Here is a 10223-nt window from a genome sequence, read left to right on the forward strand (position 1 = left end):
AGATGATAGAAAGAGATGGATTTTTTTTTTTTTAGGTGTGAATGTGGGCAGCCATGGAAGTGGAGAAGTCACCGGTGACAGGGTCACTGGTGGATTTTAGAGAAGAAAGAGAAAGTATAAGAAAAGAAAAAGAGAAAATAAGGAAAGGATTAGAAAAACTATATATTTTTTTTTTTGTCAAATTTAAGGGATTAGGCTGTGCACTTCACTCTCCAACATATAAGTGGATTGACATTTTAGGGAGCAATATATTCCATTTTATAAACGTTCAAGGGGGTGATAGGACCCGCAAAGATTGAGTGTTCAGTTGGGATTTTGGCCAAACGCTAGGGATCCATTTGGCTATTTTCTCCCAAATACATAGGTTAGTATATATATAGACATAGGTCAAAAGATTTTCTTAAATCGCATTACTAATGTAATTTATCCAGTAATTAATATTACTAAAAATTATTAAACGTGCATATATATAATCACATAATTCGAATAATAGTAGACAAGATAAAATATAGTGTTTTTTTTTTTTTTTGGGGGGGGGGGGGGGGTGAGGTGAGGGGAACATAGGCAAGGAGTGGAGAATTGGTATATGAAGGCAAAAGAAGGCCTCTAGACTGAATAACATGTCGAAATAGTGAAACTCTAGCACACTGAAATTGTTGATTATTTGGGTCAAAAACCTCAGTAACTCCAGTTTCAGCTTGCATTCTAAAAGATGGCTCTTGTGGATTAAGTCTGTTAATTTGACATCGGCCTTCTTGTTGTTGGTACCTATTGGAAATTTAAATAGAACAATTAATAGGAACAATTGAACAAAGACTATAAAAGTTACTTCCTCCGTTACAATTTGTTTGAAGGTTGACCAGTTTTGGGAAGTCAAACAGCTCTTTCTTGACTATGATTTTCTCCAACTCGTTTCATACATTGTAAATTATTAATTATGTCAACTTATAGTACTTTTTATGTAAATTTTGTTACTCAAATACTCTAACAATCTACGTTTAAAATTAAGTCAAAGAAAAAGTTGATTGACTCCCCAAACTGGTCAACCTTCAAACAAATTGGGAAGGAGGGAGAATTATATTGTCATGAAAAATAATAAAGTGAGCATGATGACTATATTTTATAGGCTTATGTTCAAACAAAAAACTTGAGAAAACCTCAACTACCACCACAATTTGAATTTTGAGCATGTACTCTGCTAATTTGCACAAATAACCACTTTTATGGCCAGTTGGGAATTTTCCAAAATCAGACCAAGAATTTGAAGTTCGAAAGTGTTAACCTAGTCTGAAGTTTAAAATTCAAAAACTAATATTTATATCACAATTAAAGCACGTACGCACTCTGTTGATTTTCACAAACAGCTACATTGATGGCTTTGTATTAGGAAGTTGGTAAATTTACGAAACTAGTTTCTTGACACGTGTGTTGCACGTGTATGCCAAGCCAAGTCATCTATGTACAATTTTGATGGATAATATTAATAAAATAAAATTTTGAGTAAATAATTATACACAAAAATGGTGCAAATTTATGTGAATAATTGCTTAACTCAACTAAATTAATGAAAGTGTTATGCTCATATAAAGTATAATAAAAAAAAAGTTAGTCGCTTCTATATTTCAGAAGTATTTGTTTGAATTCTAAAATAAAAAACTCAAATATACAAAATTTAGCATTATTGCAAATTTCTAGGACCTCTAATTTGTCATGTCAGAAGCAACGTACGCTCCGTTACCAGCTTTCTCTGTGGTATGTTCTTTAGCTATACTATGTTGTGCTTCGATATTGCTGTCTTTTTAAGGTTGATTGCTGTTCTCTAAAATATTTAAGCAAGTTTTTTTCTTTCATTTTAATGTATGTATCAAACACATACATTTTAGAGCCACATGATACACCTGCGTATAATAGTATTTATATTAGTAAGTGTTTTTTCAAGTAAGAAAAAGTAGCATTTAACTACTTGAAATATTTTACGGTGATTCTAGTTGTCAAAAACCTCATTGATAATTTCCGAATTACCTATCAATATATTTCTTCATTTATATGAAGAAAATCAGGTGTGGAATCGATAAAATAATAATGATATATACCGTTAAGTACTGTTTGATGATGGTACTTTTTGTCATTTGTCTTAGTTCGACAATATTCATACGAATACGGTCAAAAGTCAACTCAGTGTATAAAGCATCCCGTGTTAGCAGCATCCGGGGAAGCATTCATATGAAAATGATGTTCTCATAATTCAACAATTTCCAAGAGTAGTAAATATAAAAAGTTTCAAAATTTTAATCCCATTATATTAGTTTGGAAAACAGAAGCAACTTCACGCGTCTTTTAACTTCTATATCTAATATAATTTGGACACTTTGTGAAAAACATCTGCGTTTAAATATTAAATAACCCGTCTGAGTCCACACATCTAAACTTAAATAAGAAAGCATAGAACCAAAAAAAAAAAAAAAAACTGACTAAAAACAACAACAACATACCCAAGATAATTTCACAAGTGGGTCGGGTCTAAGAGGGTGGAGTGTACGCAGACCTTACCCGGGTAGAGAGGTTGTTTCCGATTGATTAAAAACACAAGAAATGTTAATGTAAAAATTCTAGGGAATGTAAACTTAGATGTTACAGTAATTTAGGTTTACATAATATTTTTATATTTTTATAATTATATCATGTAATAAACCCATATTCAAAACTAAGAGCGAAAACTTGGAGCGATGATGAAGTTGTCTCTAATCTTGCATTACAGTATGCTATCTACATCACACTCCTTGGAGGTGTGATCCTTTTCCGGATCCTGCTAACGCAGAATACTTTATGCACCGACTGCCCTATTTAAACTAAATATATCAATTATGAGTTCAAGTCGCAATAAAAAAAAGTTTAATTGAGCTAGTGACGGTTCAACATAATTCATTCATTTTCATCGCCACTAATAATTTAAAACACCTAGTTTAGTTACTCTTATATGAGATAAATTCTTAAGAAACTAATATATATATATCATTAGTTCGACATATGAAAAACATGCAAACATTAACTGAAAGTTAAAGTCACTCACACTTATGCAATAACCACACCACAAATTGTAGTCTCATTAGATTGAGAAATAGTAGTTGCTCCATGACTATTTTAACACTCTGTCAATGTATTTGACGGATTTGGGACAAAAATTTCAATTTTTTTTTTTTTTTTTTTTGGTAACTAAATGATTTTTCTATTAATCACCAAAGTGTAGGATTTACAAAACTGTAGCTAGCTATACACAGCTAAGCTATTCATCTTTAACCCATCAGACAACAAAGAGCTAATCTAGAAGATAAGACTATGAACTATATTCTGGATCCTGGGAGGAGCTCGGACACAAATAACGTAGATGATCTCCTTCACAATGGTTTCCCATGGTCTGCTTCTCTTCTCAAATATTCTCAAGTTTCTTTCAATCCATAGGGCATGAGTAATTTCTGTGTACAGCATTTTGAATATCTGAGCAGTTTGAGACTTGCCTTTTGCTCGGCTAACAGCCCAGTTCAAGTGTTGATCCCATGTCCTAGCATTGTACGGCTGACTATGCATCCATTTTAAGGCTCTGTCCCACATATTCCTGGAGAGTTGGCATTGCACGAATAGGTGCTCTCTTGATTCATCATATAATTGGCATAGGCAGCATTTAGAGTTCACATCTATCCCCCATTTTAGTAGTCTATCAGTCGTCAATAGTTTCCCTTGTAGTTGCAGCCATGTGGTAAACCTGGATTTTGGCCTTGCATCATTCCGGTACATGAAACATTTCCACGGCACTCTAGCTTGGTCTTGCATCAACTGGAGGTAGATCTGTCTAGTCACGCTCTTAGCAGGGTTGATGGCATGAATTTGGTTAAGAACATTCCTCGCTTCAAACATCTTTCTAATCATCCAACACGCCTGCTTAGGTACTGGGATATTCTCCAGCGGTTGGCCCTTGATGTAATAGGTGTGGATCCATCGAATCCACATCTTATCCGTCTTGTGTGCGATATCCCAGAAGTGTTTTGCTACAGCAGCTCTGTTCCACAAGTGCATATTAGTGATATTCAAGCCTCCTACACATTTCGGAGCACAAAGGTTTTCCCATGCCACTAAGGCTTTCTTGGTAATCGTGCTGCTTCCAGACCAAAGATAGCTTCTACAGTGAGCTTCGATCAGTTTCATGACCTTGGAGCAGTAGAAATAATTGGGCCCAATATGCTTGTATTCCAAAGAGGACTGCTTGGATGAGTTGAGTTCTTCCTGCGTAGGATAGATTCCTTGCAGTCCAGGAGGTTATCTTTGCAGTAATCTTACTGATTAGCGGCTGCCATTGAATGAGCGATATTTTTACGTGTTGCAAGAGGAACCCCGAGATATTTGAAAGGGAATATTCCAAGGGTATATCCCAGCTTATGCAGTATTCTCTCTTGCTCAGCTTGTGACACTCCTCCGAAATATACAGCACTCTTGCCAAGATTTGCTTGAAGACCTGAAGCTTGTGAGAAGTTAGTGAAGCATTGGTGAAGAGACGTTACTGAGGCTAAATCACCTCTGGAAAATAATAAAAGGTCGTCAGCAAAACAAAGGTGGCTCAGTCCCAATTTAGCACATTTCGGATGGAATTTGAACCCTTTGTCATCCTTTAGCAAGTTCAATAACCGACTGAGGTACTCCATAGCAATTGCAAATAAAAAGGGAGACATCGGGTCCCCTTGCCTTAGTCCTCTAGCAGCTACAAATGGGGTGGAGGGTTCACCATTTATCAGGACACTATAGCTAACTGTTCTGATACACTCCATGACCCAATGAGTATATTGAGCAGGGAATCCTAGCTCCAGCATCAGCTGCTCTAGATAAACCCATTCCAATGAATCGTACGCCTTTTGAAGGTCTATTTTTATCATGCACCTGGGTGAAATATGTCTCCTAGTATATCCTTTCACCAATTCATGAGCAAGAATTATGTTATCGCCTATTTTCCGTCCTGGAATGAACCCTGCTTGCGCCTCACAAATCACCGTCGTCATCACCTTTTGCATTCTTGTGGCCAATATCTTTGAGATGAGTTTGTAGATCACTGAGCAACATGCTATGGGCCTAAACTCTTTTATATTTGCAGGGTTGGCATTCTTGGGCACAAGAGTAATAGTAGTACAGTTGATTGGCTTATATAGGCTACCTGTACGAAAGAAGTCCATAACTGCTTCTACGACATCCTGTTTAATGACCCTCCACGATTTTTTGAAGAACACAGAGTTGAATCCATCTATTCCGGGGGCTTTTTCATCTCCGATAGAGTCCAAGCTAGCCTGAATTTCTGCTTCAGTCACAGGTGCACAGAGTTGCAAGCGTTCTTTGTTGAGATAGAGTTGCTCCTTGCTTCATAACTAGTGTATTAATAGCTGGCAGATGTTGGGCAGATGTTCCCATTAGCCCTTTGTAGAAGCTGAGAATTTCTTCTTTGATATCATGCGGCTCAGTCAACTGTCGACCATCGAGAGATGTAAGTTGATGGATTTGTTTCCTTTGGCTTCTCTCCTTTACTACAGCCGTAAAATACTTTGTATTAGAGTCACCGAGTCTGATCCACTTGGCCCTGGATTTCTGTTTCATGATGCTTTCCTCCACCATAGACCACTTCTCCAATTCCTGAATTATGGCTTTCTCTTGGATTTGTAGACTCTCACGCCATTGTAATCTGATTTTTTGTTGCACATAGGCCAGATCAGTCCTCGCTCGCTCTATTTTTACGGACTACAGTTTTAAACTCTTCATTATTTAGCTTCCTAAGTCCAGGTTTAAGTGCCATCAGCTTTGACCAAACATTTGCCATACCATTTGTTGCTAACCTCGAGTTCCATTTCTCTTCTACAATTGTGAGGAAATTGTTATGCTCAGCCCAGACGTTGAAAAACCTGAAAGGCACCCTAGTAACCTTCTGGGCGATTAACGTCAATGACTTGTGGGCGAATGGTCTGATATGTTTGGCAAGTCATATTCAAGAATCACATGCCCCCACTTCATCATCCAGTCATTGTTGCCAAAGGTTCTATCCAGCCTGCTGCACACTCTATCATCCCCATATTGTTTATTTGTCCAAGTGTAATAATCCCCTTTCCAAGGTAGTTCATTAAGTAATGTGTCATGCACGCATTCAGCAAAATCTTTAATGTCAGCAAACTGCACAGGATTATTGGAGAGTCTGTCATGAGGATATAGCAATGCATTAAAGTCTCCACTAATTATCCATGGCCCAGAAATACCTTGTGCGATTTCTTTAAGCTTGTTCCAAAGCGATCTCCTCTGTTCAATGGTATTAAGACCATATATAACAGTTAGGTAGCATTCAGTATGCTCCACAATACCCCTGACCATACAGTGTATCATTTGATCAGCCTCTTTAAGGGGGGAAATATTGTATCTGTTTGTGTCCCAAATCACCCATATCCTGCCATTACTAGCTGATCGGTAGGTGTGCATGTGCCCCCATCCCGGGACAATATTATTCAGTACTTTGCTTGCCTTAGGTTGCTTGACTCTCGTCTCAATTAGACCAGCCAGCGTAATATGTTTATTCTTCAACAGTTTTTTCACTTCTTTCTGCTTGTATCTCTTATTCACCCCTCTTATGTTCCAAAACAACCACGTCATAATTGATATTGTCCTCCTTTGTCAGGAGGGTTGGAACTAGTAGACACTTCATCGCTGTTGACACCCGTAAATCTATTCTTAAGAGACACTGAATACAGGATTGGGAAGTTTTCAAGTGTAAACTCTGGGCTGTTACACGCCTCCTTGCCTCTAACCTGTTGATCTTGAGGTTGCGCTTTCGGTGAGCTGGTCTCTTTTGGTTCACTTTGGGTAGGGGATTGCTGTTTAGGTGGGCCCGTAGGGCTATTGGTCTTTGCTGGTGTGTTGGATACTTGAGGGACCTTTACTGCCTCCTTGTTCATCCATTGTTGGATTTGGTTCCTCCGACCCCTTTTCCTTCCTTGTCTCACTGGCATAATAGGCTGAGTAGTAGGAGCACATTTATGGCCTATGGTTTGACAAACCTCACAAAACAATGGTTTCCAATCATAGGTTACAGCTTGAGCAAAGGTTCTTCCACTGGGATCCATCACTGTAATTTCATTAGGTAGCGGCTTAGTCACATTCACCTCTATAAGTATTCTTGCAAACGATACCCTAGTCTGCTTAGTTGTACACTCATCAGCAAACATAGGGGCACCTATAGAGCTTGCTATCCGACTCAAAGAATTTGGTCCCCAACAGTTCATAGGCAGTTGAGGAAACTTAACCCATAAGGGAATTTCTGTGGGAAATTCCTTGTCAAAATCAAAATCGGCTGTCCAAGGTTTAAGGATCAAAGGTCGAAAGTTAAACATATACGGCCCTTCAGTCAAAATCTTGTGCATATCCTCCATGGACTGAAATTTAACAATAAAATATCCATCCTCGTAGTGAAGATATCGATGCTCGAAACATTCCAATTTTGCGATACACAAAACGATACATAGCATTATACCCCGGGCATTCACCAATAGCATACACAATTAACGCACACCGCCACTTCTCTGTTTCCCTATCAACTTCATCTTTTTCCAATTGCACTACTATCTTACCATCCATGATTTGGGGAGGGATGTATTCAAGAGCCATACCATTATTCGCAGATCTGTTTTGTTTGAACATATTCACCCATGGTGCTGTTTGTGGTTCTTCTTCCTCTAGGTCAGATTCAGCTACTGTTCCGGTTATTGTATCGTTACCAGGAGCTACAGTGGGCGCCAGATCTGTTCTACTAGGAGCTTGAGTGGCTGTTGGAGAGGTGTTTAATTGCAATTTTCGTGCCGCTCCGCCCGAACTCGAGGAGATTCCACTCGTTTCTGCTCTAGTCACCGGTATTTCTTGTTGCACATCCTCAGCTGGTACCCGTGCCCCCACAGAGCTACCAAAGGTAGCCAGTGGCACTTTTCGTGGTCGGCCTCGTCCTCGGATCGGTTCCTGACCCTGTGCCTGTGTTTTTGCTCGTCTTCTGGCCATGGTTACTACACCGGCGTACGATAGCAACCCTAAATTTCAATTTAAATATAAAATAACTCATTTAAATCACTATTTTGAACTTAAATGGGAAATATATTGTTTGAGTCAAAAATTGTACTTTGCCCAAATAGTTAAGAAGTTGAATAAGGTTAACCACAGTTGGTAGCAATTTGATAAAATGGTAGAATTAACACAAGCAAGTTATTAAAGGTTGATAAATAATAAATAAATAAAGAGAAAAAGAAACTTATGCCATTATGATCAATAACAGTAATGGATTTCTCCTTTGCCAAGAATGATAAGTAGTAATAATGATAATAAGTAGAAAGAAATCAAGAATAATCTATTTTTTCCAGTAAGTATTCGATGCCTAGATATACAAGCCAAAGTCCTATTTATAGGTATTTGGTCCTATATGGTGCCTTTCCCGTTGTGTGTATGTAACGATAATCATTAATTGCTGAATTAATGATCGTCATTTAATTCCTTGATTCTGGCTGTCAGAAATAGTTTCGCCGTTACCGCATTAACTCCATTTAATGCGTAATGTTCTTCTTCGTTGACCATATCGCCGGTATTAGCTACCTTTCCGTGAATGCTATTCTCGGCATTACCATTAGATCTTTCTACGCCATTGTTTTAACTAACACGTGTCAGTCACATATTGTCCCACGCGTTAGGCGAAATTTTTACCCATACATATATCAAAACGATTAATTGTTTTGCTAAAATACTTTGTTTTTTCGAATGTATAAAAGTATCTATTAAAATGTTATCAAATTAGAAAGTTACGACACACTCCATTAGTCTATCCAACTATCATTACATTGGAGATATTAAGAAGCAGAGAGTTTAATTTGTCTACAATATGAGGTATAATTATACATAACAAATACAAAATAAAACTTACTTGTGGTTGGATGACTGGGATAAGAAGCTTTGTATCGAAATTATTTCTGGGATTCTCCACCGTGGCAACAACAAGATGGCCAATAATGTGTATCCGATATAACTGGAGTAAATGCTAGACATTTCTAAGATTATTAACTAAAATTAATCAACCCAAATAAAGTGAAATTCCCTAACAATAATTGACTATGAGGAAAAATAAAAACATGAAAACCAGTGTCTTTAATTACTGAAGCCAAACTTTTAAAAATTAATTATCCAGTAAAACAACAATAATACAAGATGAATAAAACGTGCATAAATATAAATGAAGAATTTGTCACATAAATATTATCTTACTGCTTAGTGTTTGGTTGGTGAAAAAAATTGGACATCAAAAAGAAGAATTTAATCTACTTATATATACACCCGCATAAAAATTGGAGGAGGAAATAAGAGGAAATCAAAACACGGATTTAAAAATATGATGAGAGACCGTAAACACAATTGAGAATATTAAAGAATTGTAAGAGGCATTACTGAATCGAGTATTAGTATACTGATAAATGGTGACTTTTGGACTTTAATGAAGCAAAAATGACGGGTTAATGTAACCGCTATTGTCTTTAATTGCATAGTCACTTTATGGACTAATGGTGATTTTTGGACTTCTTCAAATTGTGACATAGCAGCTCTTCAACGATAGTTTTTTTCAAATAAAAAAATTAAACATTATAGTAGAATAATTAGAAGGGTAATTACGTAATTTAACTTTCAAATTAGGGAGTTCATGCTTTTAATATAATAATGTAGATATAGATAGATTTGTCTAAAGTTCGCAATACCTAGTCTCAAGTTTTAAATACAAAACTCATATTCAACTCTGTTGATTTGTACAATTAGCCTCTTTCGTGACCTTATGTTACGAAATTGGCAACTTTTATAACATTAGACCAGTGGTCTGAAATTAGAAAATGGTCACCTAGTCCGAAGTTTAAAAATTCAAAACTAATATTCAGATTACGTGTCTAATCTTTTAAAAAATATACAACTTTTAGATACAGACTACAAAAGTGGCCACCTAATGTAAATATCTTTATAATCTTGAGTGTTGACCGACAAATTGTGAAAATTAGTACTTTATTTTAACAAATGAAAGGAAAACTTTGAATTATTATCCAAGAGCACCTTTGTTGAGCAAAGTTGCCATGCAAAAGCAAAAGGAAGCTCCAGAAAAGAGAAAACCAAGTAGTAACCATGCTTATAATTGT

General features: G+C 36.8%; 1 pseudogene; it reads right to left on the reverse strand.

Moving 5' to 3' along the window:
- The window catches only part of LOC132050610 (11S globulin seed storage protein Jug r 4-like), a 29265-nt pseudogene extending 19042 nt beyond the window's left edge, over positions 1 to 10223 (reverse strand).

The sequence above is a fragment of the Lycium ferocissimum genome, chromosome 3, assembly GCF_029784015.1.
Source record: "Lycium ferocissimum isolate CSIRO_LF1 chromosome 3, AGI_CSIRO_Lferr_CH_V1, whole genome shotgun sequence".
Classification (NCBI taxonomy): domain Eukaryota; kingdom Viridiplantae; phylum Streptophyta; class Magnoliopsida; order Solanales; family Solanaceae; genus Lycium; species Lycium ferocissimum.